Source organism: Haemaphysalis longicornis, unplaced genomic scaffold (assembly GCF_048455015.1).
Source record: "Haemaphysalis longicornis isolate Haplotype H1 unplaced genomic scaffold, Haemaphysalis longicornis Haplotype H1 scaffold_3, whole genome shotgun sequence".
Taxonomy (NCBI): Eukaryota; Metazoa; Arthropoda; class Arachnida; order Ixodida; family Ixodidae; genus Haemaphysalis; species Haemaphysalis longicornis.
In genome coordinates this window covers 99,119,803-99,140,184 of record NW_027526335.1, presented here as the reverse complement: position 1 = coordinate 99,140,184, position 20,382 = coordinate 99,119,803, and positions in this window count along the sequence as shown.

Sequence of the window (20,382 nt, the reverse complement as noted above, 5' to 3'; positions counted from 1 at the left end):
GAACTTAGCTGCCCAGACGTAGCTGAAGAAAAGAAAAACAATTTTTAATTATGGAAAAGCAGTTTTTTTTCCGCTAATAATCTAATAATGGCGGGCCTAAACGATTCCGTGAGGAATTCACGATTGACTTTGAATTGCGTTTGGTTGATACAAACTGGTGTATGTTTAGTAATAAAATACAACGACGTCAAATCAAATCAAATCAAATTCTGTTTATTCAACATCGTTCTTAGCGATGTTGCGAGCACGGGCAAAAGGTCTTCACAGGGTCGGCTTGACTGGGTCCGCACGCCCTCAGTAAACGAACAATCCTATAAAGTGAACCACCGCAGTGGGAACAGCGGTATATCATTATACAGTGGTAATAATAGAAGAAGAAAAGAACTCAAAAAAAAGAAAAAACAACTAAAACAGCAACAACAAAGAGTAGCCAAAACGTATACAGTAAAATAATCTGTACAATCGTTCATTTTTTTACAATCTTACATGTTGTTAGAATTGATACGGTAAACAAAAGTTGTTTTAAGGCGAAATTCAGACACATGAGTACACTAAAAAAATGAAACACGAGCTGAAGTTACAAAACCGATTAATGTATTAGGGATGCAACGTGTGCGCGAGCATTTCAAATACGCAATTTGTGCGAGCACGAGATATTTTCCGGGGTTCTTTATGGGCGTGTGATAGTTGGTGTTATTCGGGGTTAGGTTAGATAGAAATGCGATAAAGTTGTTCCTCTTCTTTTGCCCTGCATAATAACACTTAAGTAAAACATTATTGCCAAGGAATCCAACTTTAAGAATGCCTTGTTTTGTGAAAAGTGGTTCAATGTAGGCATTGAGGGGTGCGTTAGAGATGGCGCGCACAGCTTTTTTCTGCAATAGCAGTAGCCTGATGATGTTTGAAAAAGTGGTGTTTCCCCAAATCAGGTGACAGTAGCTAATCTTTGAAAAAAAAAGTGCATCGCATATCATAAGTTTTATTCTGGTCGGTAGAAAAGTACGGAGGCTACTCAGAATGTCAACTACGTGCGAAATCGTGTTACTAATACTTCCAACATGCTTATTCTACGTCATGTGTTCTTCAAATATGACTTCAAGGCTTTTTATAATAGAGGCTATTTCAATAGCAGAATTCCCAATATGAAGGGAGACACTAGTATTTAGTATTCAATTTCTGGCTCTGAAAAGCACGGCCTTAGTTTTGCAGGTATTGATAGCCAATGCATTTAATTTCGTCCATGTATTTGATGTATCCAGAACAGAGGTAGCCAGACAAATTAGATGTGTAATATTATGGAATGTAAAAAGCAGGCTAGTCATCTGCATAAATAACATATTTTGGAGTGTCGTCAATGCTTATGACGTCGGTAATGTAGAGGTTAAACAGAAGTGGCCGCAGCATGCTTCCTTTTTGTACCCCACATTTAATGGCTTTTAAACTGGACATTGTATCAAATATAAGCCTTGCTCTTGGCGATATTTCAGGTTTGATTCTATCAGTGCTAGAAATATTCCCCGAAAACCGTAGGCTTCTAATTTTTTAATAATGTTTCGTGGTTAATGCCGTCGAACGCCTTAGGCAAATCGACAGAAATTCCCAGTGTGAAAGTTTTTATTCGATTCCTCTTAGAATGAGCTCTTTTTGCTTGAGGGGGGCTGAATCCGTGAGATAGCCCTTCTTAAACCAAATTGATTTGGGGTTAATATGTCATGTTTTTCGCAGAAGTTTGTCGTCCTTTCATTTCATTTTTGTTGACAAAACGTTATCCTAAATGTTAACACGTAGCCCAAAGAAACTTTGGAGCGTTGTTAATGAACAGCAACAATCCGACTTGTCGCTTCTCGACCAGCCATTAAATCCAATCCCTAAGCATGACTGTGCTAACGTTTTAAACAAAACCTTTGACACTGCGTTTTCAGGCATTTCGGACTCAACATATCCTGATTATAACTGTTTCATAGATTTCCCATTGGGTATGGTCATGATTGACAACTCAGGTACTGTAGCCATCATCGAATGCCTAAAACTATCGTCATCTTGTGGCCCCGGTAATGTTAACACACAGGATCTCAAGAACACTAAAATTGACAGTTCTAACATATTTTCCAATATCTTTGAATGGTCTATCTTGCACGGGGTTTTACCAGAAGATTAGAAAGTTAATAGAGCGGTTCCATTTCATAAGTCTGAAGATCAGCACTCACCATCCAATTATCGCCCAATATCATAACTAGTGTTTGCTCCAAAATTCTGGAACATGGTATACATTCTAAGCTAGTCAATTTTCTTGAGTCCTCTTATTTCTTCTCGTCTATAAAGCATGGGTTTAGAAAATTATACTCATGAGAAACACATCCATTAATGCTAAATCATCATGTTTGCTCCATTCTTGATCGTGGTTCTGAACTCGACTGGGCATAGGGCTACTTATATTTTTGAAGGGCACTTGATAAAGTTCCGCACAACTTACGTCTTTTTGAACTAAGCAGACTTAACATTCACCCGAATGTGCTTACATGAATAAAATCCTTTCATAGCGAAGCGTCTCTGCCCTCACTGATGCTGTTGTACGCCAATACGCAATGATCATGAATGATCGTGGGGGAAGTGAAGAAACAAACGCTTCCCGTGGCCGGAATCGAACCTGGGTCTCTCGCATTATGAAGCCGGCGTCTATCCGATTGTTCCATTTCGACATAATAGAAGCGAACGCCAGGCAGCAGGTCCCGATTCACATCGTACTCCCCGAGCCAAAACGTTAGGCCAACGGAGTGCACACATGAGAGTTTCTGCGGGTTTTCTAGAAAAGTGGTGTGTACCTCCAGAGTATCACCACTTTTCAGAGAAGCCTGCACCAATCCCACACTCGCAGTGTGGGATTGATCCACCCACAGAAAGCTTCGCGTTCAACTATCGTCGTCTTTAGACGGACGGGTCATCACCACACCACCACCACCACCGCTACCACCACCATCATCATCATCATCATCATTATCACCATCATCATCAGCAGCAGCCTGCTCAGGTCCACTGCAGGACGAAGGCCTCTCCCATTGAACTCCAACTGCTCCTGCCCTGAGCTGCGCGATTTACAGTTTACCCCCGAATATCTCTATTTCATCTCTCCAACGGATGACTCGCCTTCCCCTTCTTCTGGACCCTCCTTTTTGTGTCCACTCTGTTATCCTAATTGTCCACTGCCTGTTGGTTCGCCTCCCTATATGGCCAGCGCAAGTCCATTCCTTTTAGATGCGACTGCATCTCATTCACTCGCCTTGTCCCTCCATACGGCGTTGTCCGTCCACACCCCACCCCCTACACTATAAAAAAATAATAGTTAGCGGCGCCCGGTTTCGATCCCACGACCCTGTGGGCGGAACGAGAGGTACATGGTGCTCTTCCCACCGCGCCACAAAACCGAGACAGAATCAAATGCTACGAACGCGCCTTATATCCTTGACTCATTCAAACTACGTCAAGAAGCTACTGATACAACGCATGATGGGGCAATGATTAACACTTGCAATAAAAGAAAAGAAGCTCCCACTTACAGCAACAATGATGGAGTAAAGGTCGTTGCGACAGCGACGCCCCAAGCATACCACTTAGAGAGATTGACCAAGATTGGCCAATAAAACATAATAATAATCATAAAACATAATAATCATACGCGTTCCCGACACGTTTCACGCGATTTCAGAATCAATCCAACGGAAACACCAAGTGAACCCCACGATGCGTCGCATCTACACAGGGTTCCCCTCGCGGGGAGGTGGGCGCAATTTTTCTTTATGATATCATCATGGTGTCTTCTACTTTAGGTTGTTCTTTGATCCAGGTAGCTCGTTTCCTGTCCCTGAGTGTTACTTCTAGCATTATTCGCTCCATGGTCCGTTGAGCCAACCTAAGTTTGCTTTCTAGTTGTTTGGGAACGGGCCAAGTTTCAGCTCCATACATCATAACCGGCAGTATGCACTCGCTGTATATCTTTCTTTGAGTGACAGTGGTAGCTTACTTTTCATTATTTGGGAGTGCTTTCCGAATGCACCCCACCCCATACCTATTCTGCGATGGATTTTTCGTTCGTGGTGGGGATCAGTACTGACCAGCTGTCCGAGGTAGTTCTATAGTTTTACTTCTAGCAGAGTTTTGTTTCCTAAGCTGGAAAGGACGTTTTTCGCATTCTTATTTCTCATTATTTACATTTATTCATATTTATTTTTAGCCCCACGGTCATGCTTTCTGACTGTAGTTCCTCAAGCATTGTTTGCAGGTGTTCTACAGTCTCACTCAGCAATACTATGTCGTCCGCAAACCTCAAAACCTCAAATGGCTCAAGTATTCCACATTTATCTTTAGTACTATCTTTCCAACTCAAACTTTCTAAACACACCCTCCAGGCATGCTGTGAATAGATTTGGTGAGATGGTATCTCTCTGTCTTACTCCCTTCCGGATCGGGTATTTATCAGTTGGCTTGTGGGGGGTTATCATGCCCGTGCATTCTTTATATACGTCTTCTAGAACTCTTATGTAGGTATCCTGTATTCCCTGGTCTTTTAGTGCTTCTATCACGGCTGCGGTGAGTACGGAATCAAACGCTTTCTAATAGTCTATAAATGCCATGTAAAGGTGTTTAGTGTATTCTCCGGATTTTTTTATCACTTGATTGACAATATGAATGTGATCCATAGTTGAGTACCCTTTCCTAAACGCAGCCTGCTCTCTGGGATGTTGTAACTCCAGACTGTCACCTATGCGGCTAACTCTTGGTAAAAAGCTTGTGCACAGCAGAGAAGGCTGGTGGGTCTGTAATTCGTGAGGTCCTTGGGACCTCCATTCTTATGAATGAGAATAGTGTTGGCATTTTTCCAGGCTATGGACACTTTTTGTGCCTCCAAGAACTTTGAAAATACTCGTACAGCAAGTTTTTCCAGAAAATTATCTTCCCTCCCTCCTTTAAAAGATCTAGGGTTAGACCATCCTCGCCTGCAGCTTTTCCGCTTTTCATAACTTTGAGAGGCTTTCTTACCTACTATTTATTTACTAGTGGCACATCGCAAGTTGAGTTTGTACTCTTAGTAGCTTCGCCTGGTCAAACGTCGCTGGCATACAGCCTGGTGTAGAATCGTTCTGCTCCCTACCTAAAAACAGTAACATCGTAGAAATACCTGAGTGTCTTACTCACTTCTGATCTTGGGACAATCACGCTCGCCGCGTAATCGCCAATACTAACCGCATGCTCAGTTATATTAAAGGGGCCCTAAATAGGCTTTTGAAGGTCGTGATTTCAAGCGCGAAATGACTAGATTGCGCATTCACGACAACATATGCCGAATATTATGCACAAACATGCAAAAAGATTCTCCTTTCTTTGTAGCTTTACATCCTTTATGTGTGGCCAAAACAGGGTGTTGACCGACTGCAACACCCTCGGTTTCCTGTAGGGTGTGAAGAAGGTGTTAAGGTGCAAAAGAAACAGCGGAGCTGGGGGTCGAACTAGCTTCTTCCAGTTGTGCTAAGTTTTGCTAATTCTTGCCAGGCTTTACTAAGTTTTGTTAGGTTTTGCGATGTTGTTGCAAGGCTAGGCTAAGTGCTCAGGGGCGAGGCCAAGTTTAGAGTATTTCTAGAATTGGCAAAGTTTCTCTTTCAGGAATTTCGGTTCACACACTAAACTTTTCTGCACCCTTATCACCTAGAAAAAGTGTAGTATAGGTGGGATAAGGGTGTTGGAAAGTCATTATGCTTTCTTTCTTAGGTTCCAACGTTCCTGTCGCCCCCCCCCCCCCCCCCTGGCTACTTATTCCAGGGGGAAACAAGCTAGGTCGACCCCAGCTCCGCTGTTTCTCTAGCCTTGCACCAATGTGCAAGCCGAGAAATTTTTTTCCCGTTTAGTAGCCCAAAAAAGACTATCACCTTTAATATGGTATAGTAAGAGGTGCGCATACGCATGTTCCCCTGTGCCCACACTCAAGCAGGCCCAAAAGCCGGCTTCACTGTTATATTACCCTATCTGCGGTGGAGCACCCTTTCAGGCGGCGCAGTTAATTTTGTATTTTTTGATAACGCCACCAGACCAAGATCAAGCTTCAACAGCTTTATGCCAGTTCATATTGTTTTAATCACTGTGAGGCACAAAACATCCCCCACTCGTAGAAAATGCTCAAGTCCACTCCTGAAAAAGCGTAGAAAAGAACTCCGAATTTGGACGTCTTTTACAAACTTTGGCTTTCGTTCTAATGCCCTAATTTGTAGTTTACACCCGTATGGCACAAAGGGTGTTGAAATAGTAAACACCCGTCTTGGAGGGTGTTTAAAGGGTGTGGAATAGGTGTTTGGTATTTAATAAAATTTAATGACTTATTGAACATAATAACTACAGCACTTTTCCGACTCCGCTCCACGATTAAAACGATTTTGCAACTTCGCATGCTGACTTGTACATTCCGACATTAAAATGCTTATTTTCAAAATCAGCGCCAACATATTTTATTTTTCTGACAAGCCCACCGAATCTATCAGAGGACTTTCCTCTGCTAGCTATAAAAGCAAGAAGAGCAGATGTAGTTGCAAGGTAAATAACTATAGACTCACTTTCCCCGCGCATACCCTTGGTTTTCTTGATAATTCATTTGTGGTCTAAGGGTCGTATTCTAGGCCTTCCTCCACTCCATTTGCTCCCTGCACTCGGCTGGGGGGAGGATTTCGCGATGCTTATGCATGGGGAAATCGATTTCAACGATCTCGTCCAGTGGAGGCTCGAGTGGACGAAGGACTCAGAATACCAGGGTGTGTGTGACTTGCGCCTGATGAATGGGTCTGCTTGCCGTGCTGCGCGCTCAGCCGATTCACATTGTCACGCGTAGCTCCGCTGCCTGCACCCTTACTTTAGGGTGTTAAGAAGCCTTACACCCTTATTTTAGGGTGTTTACAAGCACACCATTTTTTTCATCCTTGCACCCTGTTTTCGCCATAACATCGTTTAAGGGTGTGCCATGGGACAAGATTTTTACACCATATTCAGGCAAAACTGGTGTAAAAATGTTTAGTGTGCATCTTGGAGCGGGGGCACAGCGCGCGGGAAGCTGGTTGCAGTGAGGGCTTCAGGCGGTCCTTCCTTTTTTTGAAGCAGAGGAGCTGCACCACTGGCAGAATTGAGACAGTAGGTGTTGGAGACAAGTCGGGGAACAGCGAGGCTACAGGGGGCGTGCACTAATGCGCAGCCGCGTGGGCTGCCTTGTTCCCCGTTAATGACTCCTCGTGTCTCTCCAGGCGACCAGACGATACGAATATGAATTTCGTTAGATTTCGGGATGGGGATTCCGCCGATCAAGGATTTTGTTAATGATCACGTGGGATAGCTATCTCACTGGCGTACCTGGGGGAGTGAGGCAAAGGGGACGTGCCCTCATCACCCCCCTCCCCCCCATTGAAATGTTTTGTGCGAGGGGTGGGGAGAAAGACAAAAATAACTCTGCCAGCCTACAATGACTATCGATAATTGTTTTGTGTGGATAACCTACGTAACAATTACAGACGGATTCGATAAATGTTCTCACCATGGATATCAGCCATTTTACAATTTCAGTGGGGCAATGAAAAAGACACTCCCAAAGTTATGTGGAGAGCGACGAAATCTCTACATCTGGGTTTTGAATTTCTCTAATTATTTTGCATTTGGCTTTTTTTAGTTCTTCTTAAGTTGTGCCTTTTCTCCTTTTATGCTTTCCCGATCGGCCCGCCCCCCTCTGGCCCCGTAATAAAAACCTGTGTACGTCACTGGCTGATCTCGTTGAGACCTATGGCTCCTATAAAATCCCATATAGAAGTCTTGGCCTAGTATGAGTGCCCATCGATATACGTATAGTTTACATCACCGATCAAATTTACTATAATGGAGATATTACAGTACTGTGAGGCGCCTATTACTGCTGGGAACGCCGTGGCAGAACTATATCCAAGACCTAACTGCTCCTTGTTAGCGCAGAACCCGAAAAAATACAGGCGTTTTGCCAGCGGCGCCAACAACAGAAAACCGTGCGGAAGTTAAGCTTTGTTCGGCCGTTGTTCAAGCTGTTACTAATTAAATGCCTTGCTAGAGCGTCGGCATGTGCCATAGGTGCATAAGTAGGTATGGGGATAAGGACACATCCTGAAAAGCGGACAAACGAAACCTCCCAAGTCATCTTCAATATCCGGCAACGAGTCAACCCGCTACGGACCCGCGGACGGCTTGTGACCTTTTTTCTGGATACCGGCTCGCGCGGCAATTTCAGTCAATGGCAAGGCTCACGAACTTGCGCGACAAGTCGCAATGAACTCGTCAGCTGGGCAAAGCTGCTTTACCCGTGCTCGCTACTCCCCGTCTGAGCATAAGCATCCCCCTGAGCTTCCTTCGGTCATAGCACCACCATCTGGATCTCAGGACCAGCAGACAGAGGAGAACTGTGAGAACACAGCGGAGGAACCTTCACCTACGTCGAGATAGGAATTATGATTGATTGTACGGTTTAACGCGCCGACGCAACGCAGGCGATGAGGCCCGCCCTAGTGGAGGGCTCCGGAGTAATTTTGATCACCTGGGGATTTTTAACGTGCGCCGAAATCTCGTACATATGGGCGTTTTCGATTTTCGCCTCCATCAGAAAAGCGGCCGCCGCGGTCGGGAATCGAGCCCGCGACCTCGTGCTCAGCAGCACAATGCCTTAGCCACTGAGCCACCGCGGCGGGTGATAGGAATTATACACCCGCCGCAAGGTGAAGAGGAAGTCCCAGCCACTAGGGGCTCTAGGGGTGAAGCGTTCAGATATTCCTCAGCACTGGTCCAGGAAATGGCACACTATCATTCACAGAATCATGGCCGGACAGTTTTTATTTTTCCGGGGGGGGGACTCGGCCCCCCCTTGACTTGCAGCCCATGATGATGATGATGATGATGATAAAATGCACTCATCATCATGTGCATACACACATACATACATACATACATACATACATACATACATACATACATACATACATACATACATACATACATACATACATACATACATACATACATACATACATACATGCCTCTAGTGCGTTGTTCCTCCTGTGGTAAGAATTTGAAGGAATAAATTAAATAAATTGCAAGAATGAAAGTATGAAAGACGTCAACGTCTGCGCCAATGCAATGATGCAGTAAGCTTTCAGCCCCAATAAAATTTTAAGTGAAAAGGTAGAGACAACACTAAAGAAATGTCAATTGGTAATGGCATTGTTAATGGCACTTCAAGAGTAGGAGGGGCATGAATCAGCATCGCCGGGTAGGTGGAGGGAAAAAGCCCCCCCGCCCCCCCCCCCCCCGGATTCTCCGGCAATGCACAGGATTAGAACTGGTTTGGCAAGAACACCACATTTTCGCGTTACAAGATACGGCAGTCTAGATGATCCCAAGTGTTCCCGTTGCTCAGCCAATAACAACACTGCCCACGGTGTGTGGGACTGCTCTCGCTTTGCCGACTGTCGACAACAAGCCTTCAAAAACGTAGGATTTGCAAGCCCACCGGGTCTTAATGATTGGCTTTACCTAAGTCTTCTCAATCCGAGCGAAGAACGGCGTCTGCTCACCGCTCTACGAAACTTCCTCTAGACATCCGGCCTCCACCATTCTTTTGGTTTCGTACCTTACGGGATATATCAAACTTTTTCCTTCTTCCCATAACCTACCCCCTCTCCCCAACACACGAAAATTCGCTAAAACTTAACATGGCGTCTATGTTACCTTTGTAAACAAAATAAATGCGTGTACCTTCACCAGATATTGGACATGCCTTCGTCAATAACCTCTAAGGATATGTATCAGTGTGAGGTCATGAACCTGACGCAACGAATCTCTTATCTGGACATCGCGCACGACAATCCCGATTCTATTTAAGTAATTTCTCCTTACTCCGAGGCTAGCTATTATCATACACCTCCAATACGGTGATGCATGTCCATATTGTACCATCTCACCTGCCTCACTTTAGCACATCCTATGGTCATGCCCATCCATCCCGTCGGAGCGCAAGCGCACACACCCAACCATAACCCGCATCCCCTCACCATCGTATGGGAGACCGCTCTCACTGACCAAGACCCCTCCGATGATGATGATGATTAGAGGCCCTTCCTTTGTACCGGGACGTCAGTTGTCACCAACCGGCTTGCCTGAGTTATTTTACTTGTTTGCCCTACCTTTAACTAACCTAATGGGTTAGCCCCCCTCCTCCCCCTCCGGGTTTAAACTCCCCCCCCCCCTTCCTGCTTTTAAACACCTGTTTACCTCCCACCCTTCTGTTCCAAATTATAATTCAGTATAATACTGTTCCTACGTTCCAGTCTATTCCCTACTTTTCTTCCACCACCACTCCAGCCGCCTCTTCGTCACCTCCATGGCCGTGAAGTTCAAGCTCCCCCTCACACCAAATCCCGAAGCCTCCGTCAACGTCGCTTCCTCATCGTTTCGCCGCGGTCGTATCTCGGTGCAGTCTATGACAATATGCTGTACGGTTTCCCGATCCCTTCCGCAGCGTACACAGGTTTCGCCCTCTTTCCTGTAGTTAGCCGTGTATGCCCCTGTTCTCGGACACCCCGCCCGCGCTTCAAAGAGCAATGCACTGTCTCGCGTATTGCCATAGAAACCTTCCTTCCTGATTTCTGGTTTCTCTGTTCTATAAGTCTCCCAAGAACTGCGCCGCCTAGCGGAGGACACTGCATTGCCTCGGTGTGATGCGCTGCACCCGTAAACACTAGCGCAAGGAGCCTTGCGCATCTGACAGTTTTGAAGATAAAGTTTTCGCTCTCTCTTTTTCTTTCAGTGTTTATTTCACACATAAGCAAGTAGGAGTCATTTCACCTCAATGCGACGTGGCAGTCTCGAAGGGAACGGGTGCGGCACAGACGCCACGTCTCAGCGCTTTGTTCATAAATAACAATCAGGCGTCTTGCCGCGTGGAATTCACACTTGAAGGTTATCATTCACTATTTTAGTCGCATCTAAACTTTCGTCATTTAGTTTGGACGGCCCCAACAGCAACAAATGTGCATATATTTCTAGTATTACAGAAATAGGCCTTATGGGTAATTTGCAGTTGCGGGCAATTGCGGGCAGCAACAACTTTCATCGCCTTCCAGTCTCCAAATAAGTCTCAGACTTCGCGTCATGAAATTCAATCACTTATACGACTTCCACCTTCATCTGTTATACGAATCTCAAATGCATAATGAAGTTGGTTTCTCTCCGATGGAGCCACCTTACTCGAGAACCTAATTTATCATTGAGCGTCAAACCTTGAAGACTCAAATATAAAATCTGCCAGCATCAATTATAGCCACCAGAGTCCATCGCATGGCTTTTCTGCGTTAACAGGATTGTTAACGCATAAATACGCTCTTTTTCTTACAGCCCCCTGGGGAAAATGTTTCTATGATTCAGCACGAGCGCCTTAACTTGATATAGCTGCTATAAACACGTATTTTATTGCACCTCTGCTTGTTCTTTTTTGTGGTTGTTTTGATATTTCTGTTTCGTTTTTTTACCTCTGTCACCATGCTGTATGTGTATTTGGGGCTGGATGCACCGTCAAGCCACCACTGCGCCACCTCAGCATTTGTACATGACTGGAAACAAACTTTATAACGTTCCCCTTTATTGGGTCGAGTTCCCGAAGAAGACAAACAACAGTCCGGTTATTGTCCTTTCACATCCTCTTCGTCTTCTTCGTCTTCCTGCTGCTGCACACCTCTCGGTCGACCTCTTCTTCTTCCTGTTACACAGGCCGCCCCTCTGTCGTCAACCCTCCTGGGTTGATACGGCACTACGTTGCACATAGACGCAGCTTCCACGATGTTATTAGGCACATTGGAGCATATGTACGTCAAAAATCCTTGTTTGCGAGCAGTCTTCACACTTGTGTAGGGGCCTAACAAAACAGCCTTTGAACCCTGCAAGCCTTTCCGGCCTAGGACATAATCCCCAGCGTCAATTTCCGGACCCTTGCCCGTGCGAAGACGGTCGTAATGCTTCTTCATTGCGATCCGGTACCTTTCATTTTCCCTCTCTGACCTTTGTTGTCCACGGAGTACTATTGAATTGGTAATTGCCAGGAGGTGATCGACGTGCAGCCACTCAGATTTGCCATGATATGCAAAGTATAGACTGCATCCTAAAGCTTCCGTGTGCGATTGGTTGTGGTGCGGAACAGTGGCTTTTAAAGCACATTTACAGCCCCCTTTGAAATTTGGATAGAGGGAAAGGAACTGTTTGATGTCACGTATAGCTCTCTCAGCTAACCCGTTGGCTTCAGGGTGATACGGCGCTGAGTAACACAGCTCCACATTGTGATGGAGAGCCCACAACTGCTCGCTTCGAAAGGCTGGTCCGCTGTCGGCCACAATTGTTTTGGTGTCATAAAACATATCCCGGTTCAAGAGAGGGATGACGCTCCTTTCATCTTCTTTTCCGGCTTTACACGCGACCATTCGCATGCGCTCATCAATTGCCAGTAGTAACGCTTGCGTGCTGCCTCTTACCTCGCCTTTTTTTCTGATCTCCGCGAAGTCAAGGTGGATCGTTGCGAATGGTTCTCTGAAATGTTCTGCGATGATCATTGCACTACCTCTGGGTTTGAACTTGGCCTTGCAGATTTGACACTGGTGACAGGTCCGTACGTATCCAGAGATGTCTTGCTTCATGGTATTCCAATTAAATCTTTGCTTGATTTTCCAGTATGTGCGCCAAAATCCGTCATGTCCGCCAGAGTGAAGCGAATCATGGTAAAGAGCCAAGATTTTTGGTACACTAGTCTTCGGTACCTGTAAACGACCATATTTCATCGACATCGCCTCTGTGCCGTCCCATCCCAGCAAACCACGTTACGTCGTGCAGATATCCCGGAGACGTCAGCAATCGACATTGCAGATGTCCAGGAGACGTACCGGGTGGGTCTGAGTTACATATATTCAACGTTGCTACAATTGCAAAAAACTGTCCAAATCACACGAAAGATAACGTACAATAGACGTCTCATGGTACTTTTATATTCTGTTTACGGGACGTTACCTTAGTGGTACGTCTTATGGATATTGTAGTGGTACGCATGCAAGACGTACATAGATGTCTGTTCTACATTGGTTTTTTGTCTTTGGCACAAGCATTAGTTTGTTATATTCATGACTTGTGTACGTTAGTAAGATATTGTTGAAATGAACCTGTATGCCTGAAATTTACATTCTTTATACATTATTTGGAAGTTTAGCCAGCCCCTTTCCAAGGTTGCCTACGTGTTGTGGGCATTTATACTTCAAATACATGTCTTGCTAGCTATTCAGCACTGTTTGCTGTTACTTGTCACCTGGTTTCTAGAATAATATGTTTCCACTTTTGATGTGCTGCATACTGCATGAAGACTCATATGTGAAGTGCCAAGCTGACCACACACTCTCGCAGAAGCACACGAAGCACAGCTCTAAACAAGAAATGTCGCATCGAAAACAAGAGGCAGTAAGTAACAGCAAACCATTCCTGATCAGCAGAAGCGCCCTGGACACTAAGGCAACCACAGTAGCGTCATCGAATTGTACCATACAGCACTGCTGTACAGGCCTTCTGCAAATAAACTATCACAGAAACAATTAAGAAATTAACTAATTAAAATGACCGTCTCCCATCCTATCTGTAAGTACCTGCAGCTGGTTAGTAAGAATGCTTTCAAAGTACACATAAAACACAAAAGAGTTCAGGTAAAACAGTTTATATTGACTTTCTAAATTATTTAATATGGTTTTGCAACACAACCACTTTAATTTTCATTCCTATCTGCCTTTACCCACAAGGTACACATTGTACAATTACAAGAATAGTACAAATATTCATGACTATAAATAAGTCACACACAGCAGAAAGGTTAACAAAAAATAGGGAGAAAAGCAAACATGTAAACCCAGGGTACAAGCACAAGATAGTTATGCAACTTGAAATATCGCACGTTAAAATAATTGGGTGAAAAACAACGCAAGAAAAGTGTGAAAACAAAGAAATGATTGAATGGTGGTTATAAAAACACAGCAAATTTACGAAACTAAATAGTTCACATGTAGTGAAAAGTTTGTGGAACAATAAAACAAAAGCACCTAGGAAACACAGAAGGGGTGTTGAGTGGTGGCTGTGAGTTCTATACAAATTTAAGCTAACTTAAACAAACCAACATCTAGGGAAATGGTTATGATCATAGAAAAGGTGTGTATAAAGAAATGACTGTACAGCTGTTACAAGAGCAGTAGAAATTTACGTGATGAAATGATTCACACTTGGTGAAATGGCAGGACAACAATAAAACAACAAAAAACTTTAGAAACAACTTATTGAATTCTGGTTAGGAAAACAAAAAGTTACACTATTTCAATATTTCACACAAAGTGATATGACTTGGGAGCAAACGAAAAAACGGGGAACACGGAAATGATTGAATATTAGTTACAAGAAGAGAGATTTACATGACTACGTGATTCACACCAAGTGATATGCTCAAAGAACAATAACACAAAATAAAAACGCATGGAAGCACGGAAATGATTCAATGGTGGTTCAATGGTGCATGCCTCCATCATCAGTTATGGTAGGGATTCTTGAACAGTTTGCGTTCTTCGTTGTGGTGCCAGAAACTGACAAAATAGTTGCAGACGGGATTGGTTGGAAAGTGAGTAAAAATTTCATGGTGCAAAGGCTGAAAGAAATTTAATACCGCTTCTAGCAATAAAAACTAAGAAGCCGCAGGTTGTCGACAAAGCTGATATTTGTGCAGGATGTGACTGACAATCAAAATCCGGGCCCTATACATTGTCTGGTGAAAGAATTTGATGTCGGTAACTACACGAAAATATCTAGTTACACACACTGCAGGATGCCACTCGCAGGTGGAAAAAAGCGTGTTTCCTGTTTCCCAAACCAGGAGAAGTACTGCGGCAAGTTGACCGTCAACAGTAGCTTGAGCAGGCGCCTTGTGCAGACTGTTGCAGTAGCACCTCCCTTGCAAGCCAGTTCATCAATCTAGGCATGGGTAGAGGAAAATCTGTGTTGTTAATACAGCTTTTTAAGACTGGTATAATCCAGAATGGCCGCCTACCATTGTCCCCGAAAAAGACAGTGTATGACAGCTGCATCCTACTGGTACTCGCCTAGGGGGCAGAAACTTCCAGGCTAACCAAAAGGGTCTAACTTAAATTAAGGGCGACTTAGCGGGAAATAGAACGCTAGAAGATGGGTGTAACATTAAGGGACAGGAAGAGAGCGGAGTGGATATAATTTAATGTCAGCACTGGCACTACTAAGGCAACCTTAACACTAACTATGACAGCTAATGTGAGGTACCACTATATATAAGAACTATATTTCGTGAATTGGGACTCTGAGGAAATTTTAGCCCAGCTACAAGTCCCATCTGAACTTGCAAAATATTTTTTGTGTCTATCCTAACCGCTTGGTGGATTGAAGTGACAATATATACACAGATGAAACCATGACCACAAAATGTGGCAAAAGGAAACATGCACAAACCCGGACAGTGTCACTGCCATGGGCGTATACTTCCTACAGCAGAATGGCGAGGTGGGCTAGTTGGTATATATGCATAACTAAACCTTCAAAAAGCACATCACTGAAAAACTCGTCATGTTGTCCTGTTCGCTTGTCCTGCTAGGGCTACAATTCTAGCTGAAGTATACGTTGTACAGGAGGAAGCATCAAAGTAGTGCAAGAAATTTTTACAGCACAATCACATTCACACATAGTCTAACTTGCACCAGTCAGCAGCCTGCAACATGTAAGTTATTAGCAAACGACAGGCCAGACACCAGAATCATACTCTGCCTTAAACCTGCGAAATCCCAAATGCTGTGTTACTCTGATCACCAAGGTGTGTTACACACTAAATTCATTAAGCTGAAAATTCCATAAGTTACAGAAATTTAACAGCCATTTTTGAATATTTTTACTAGGTTCTGAAAGGTTAATTTACGTTTGCGATGCTGCAGTAAGAGTACGAAGCACAACCAGCGCTGCTCATACTACTGTACCAGTTACGACATGCGTGGAGTTCTGACGTTACAAATAAATTCGGTTTGCATATACGTTGTTCATTCCAACATTTCAGGACCAAACTGAGCGTTCGAAAAGATGGAACACTCAATCGAAACGCGAAAAAAGCATCCAGATGGCATTTTAATTTAATGCTGTACTCTCGGAATTCACTCGATTTATTATTTTGTTTTAATGCTACACGCACGGCAATCATTCAATTTATTGTGCACGTTTTTGAACGGAAAACTATTAAGACGAAAAAAAACGGCATCTGCAGAAACGAAACAAAAACAAATATCAAGCTAAAAGTAAACGATGTGCGTGTAACCTATACACGCTTATATTCGCACACACGCTTATATTCGCACACGCACTTATAGTCGCACTCTCCAGCTTCCCTTATTTCATTTCATATCAAAACATTCGCCTAGCAAAACAGGACAGAACAAAAACACTTCACCAAACACAGGGCATGAAATTGCGCGAGAATTGATTCTGTTTACAAACGCAGCAGCCAGGTACAAAGGTCTACCGACAAATCTCCGCAACACACAACGCGAGTCCCTCAAATCGTTAGGGCTAACCGCTTACGCGTACCGAAGTTCGAGAGCAACTCTGCTACGTTAAATACATATGACCTGAAAACAAGGTTCACTAGTACTCACTTAGCTCCACTACTTGGCAGTATTTCTTCGTCCGGTAGATAAATTCATGGTAGTTGATTGATTGTAGGGTTTAACGCGCCGACGCAACGCAGGCGATGAGGCGCGCCGTAGTGGAGGGCTCCGGATTAATTTTGACCACCTGGGGATCTTTAACGTGCACCGAAATCTCGTACACACGGCGGGCGTTTTTGCTTTTCGCCTCCATCAGAAAAGCGGCCGCCGCAGCCGGCAATCGAACCCGCGACCTCGTGCTCAGCAAAATCCATGGTAGTCAAATCACCGAAATAACGAAAGTTGAAGGCGTGCACACCCGTGCCGTCACCGGCCTGTAGCACGCGTATCGATACGGAGTACAGTTAATACAACTTTCGGACGATTGGACTCGCCGCGCAGCGACTTCCTGTCTCGTGTTTGTCCAAGGGAAAAACTAGTTCCTGAAAGACACCCACCTTGATAAAACGCGTTGCGAAATAGATGTGTAAGTTATTGGTAAATACAGATATTAGTTGAAGAGCTAGAGCATTGGTATTTTTTAAAGAAAACAGTAATTGTACCGACAATCTAGATTACGGCATTTAAGGCAATTTTAGGGTCTGCGGTGGAAATACAGCTGCCGTGGGGTTGTTGGCGCCGTAATTGTACGATTTGTTCTGAGACGGCAACCACTTGCAGCGTATTTTCCGCGCTTTCGCGCGTCGACATCGCCCCGCGTTGACGGCGTCGGCCAAATGCACGGCGACGTGAGCTGACGCGGGAGGAGGAGGAGGAGGAGAAAACTTTATTGAACAGGTAGATCGAGCTTCTAAGTGGGCGGGGTCCTCAGTCCAGACTCTAGGACTCCGTTGGTGCGGCCTGCCGTCTTTGCACAAGAGTGAACTAGAATAAGTATTCTAGTTCACTCTACTTCGCACTTTCAGCGAGCCAAAGCTGCTTACTTAGGTCCGAGCTGGCAAGTTCACTCTCCCATTGCTCCTATGTAGCAACGCCGGTGTCTATGCTGCTCGCCAGATATCACCGTCGACGCAGCGCCAGAAAGAATCCGAAAGCACGCGACATCGTCCGGATTCCATGTCCATCGCCTGGTTTGGGGTCATTACGTTCGCAGAAAACAATCCTTTTTTTAACGTGCAGTAATTTAGTGCCTTGAGGCAAATGACAAGCTATTTCTGCTCGAAAGTGCGCATTCCTCCGTGGCTAGCTTGGCTTTCATTCGGGAGGTCGGGGGTTTGGGAGAGCTTTTTGCGAGTTAAATACGGGAGCTCTGGCTACATCGCTTGTAGTGTTAGCATGATGGGCTCGCCTGCAAGATCGGTGCGTAACGAACAAAGTTTATCAACGCCAGAAATCTACCGGTGCATTCAATTTCATTCGCGGCTACCGTAGCTTGCATAGGGGGAACGATGAAGCGCCATAGCTTTTCTTGGCTTTGGTTACATCACTTTGGATCTTTGGTTACATCGCTTGCAGTATTAGCATAATTGACCTCGCCTCCAAGATCGTTGCGTAAGAAGCAAGCGTTAGCACTGCCGAAATTTGTCAAATACGACCAAAACGAATCACCCGACAATATTCGCTGGCAGCCTCTGTTAGGGTACCAAATTCTTGGGTCCATGCATTGTTTTCCGGCGTGGTCGAGTGGATTGGAGCTTAGCTGCTGGTGTTGTGTTTTGAAAGTCTAAGGTTCGAATCTTGGCAAACCCTCACGGATTTTTTTTTAGTTTTTTTTTTGCAATGAGGGTGTCATCGAAATTTTTTTCAAGGCAAAAAAAGGCATAGTACCTTGCCGTTTAACCTACAAGTGACGTTTGACGGTAACCTCAGTATCAAGGCAGCCTCGAAATTTGCTTTGCTCACACTTTGAATTCATGAAGCTGCAGTCGGTACTTAACATCAAGGTTAAATCTTTTTCAGCTTGATTATGGCAGGTCTACAACCAATGAAAATAAATAAACGGGAATCAGCATCAAAAACATTGTTTGGGAAAGCCAATACGTTGATGAAAAAAGAAAGTCTTAAGCTCTGACAGTCATGAGAGGCAGATAAGCTGGTAAACCGAGGACTCTGATGCAAGGCTTCTCCAAAAACTCATCCCCTCAGGTAACGCAAAAAGTAGTTCGTCAGGTACAGCACACAACTAATAACTTGAGTAGGTCTTTTAGAGGCATACGGCACAACCAACATCTCGATCACTGTAATGTTTCGCCAGAAATGTACCTTCAAAGCACGTTAGAAGCCTTAACTGCCCCAAGGAATTTTTGACAAGTCTATGAAGTCCCAACAACAACCATTGCAATTTTAACCTGAACTTGAACTGATAAATCAAGATTATGAGGAAAGTTAACGAAGAATTGGCGATTCACCACACTTGTTCTCGTCCAGCCGTTATGACGTCACAGGGACTACTTTGTATGATTGGCGGCAACAACAGAAGCCGCTTCCAAGAAGCATGACTGTATGATTGCAGTTCAGTTTAATGAAACGTGGATGATGACGTGTAGCTAACTTGGGGGCTAACGGGAGTTACACGCCAAAAACTTCCTAATATCTTCATGGTGCCCCATACTGACGTTGCGCAACGCGAAATTCGAAAGCTTATTTACATTGCCAAAGTCATTCAACACATCATCCTCTGGGTGGTAATAGAGCTCAGCGAGTTCCCAAAGGCTTGTCCTCTCAAGTGAAACAAGGTTGTATTCTCCGTAGTCCCTTTATAGTGCTAGTCGAGGCGCGTCGCCTGGGACTCCCATTACTGCTCGTTTTGCAGAAGTGCAGTATAAACTTTGTTTGTTGAGTCTTATGTTTAGGCGCTCGAAAGGCAGCGTGCTCTATTTGTAAGCAGTAACAACATCATTTGCAGGGCATGTCGTAAATGCTTTTACAAATGATGCATCGACTCAAGGCTTGTTCCATAAGCATACATCACTTCTCTAGCCCAACGTAATATCAGTAAATACATTAGCATCAAAGATCACAATAACATTAAACACAAGCCGAAAAGGCATTGTTACTAATCTTATCGCCCCTGTCGCCTGTGCCATATGTCGTTGCGAAAATCGACAAGATCAGAGCGCCCATTTCTTAATTAAGTCCCTTGGTCTTAACTTCCTAACTTAACACTTTCTAAGTCTCCGACAAGACTATCAGAGCACATAATTTTGCACGGACGTGACTAAAACAGCTTACTCTCGGTGTAATGCGCTGCCACTTTTCTCAACTTTTCTAATTCGAAAGATATCTTCCTACCACTAGTATCTTTAACATACTGTGTGGTTGGCTGTTGAAAATATAACACTAAAAAGCACCCAGATCAGCCTCGTATGGACATTCTCTAGGCGTTGTCACGGTTCTCTTTTTAAGCAGCCCTCACAGGAATCGTTTTACCATCCTCATAATGTAGTATGTGGCCACGTGAATTTAAAGGGGCTTAAAATTGGTATCTGATCATTCTGGCAGCTGCTGCTACTCTTTGAAACCCTGAACCTATATCCTGTGTTTCTTATCAAGACTTAAACCACTTATTACAAAAAAATGTGGCAAAAAAATTACAGCATCTTCCCGTAGGGGAACCCTGAGTACTATGCGAAGCAGCCATGGGGTGACGTGTAGCTAACTT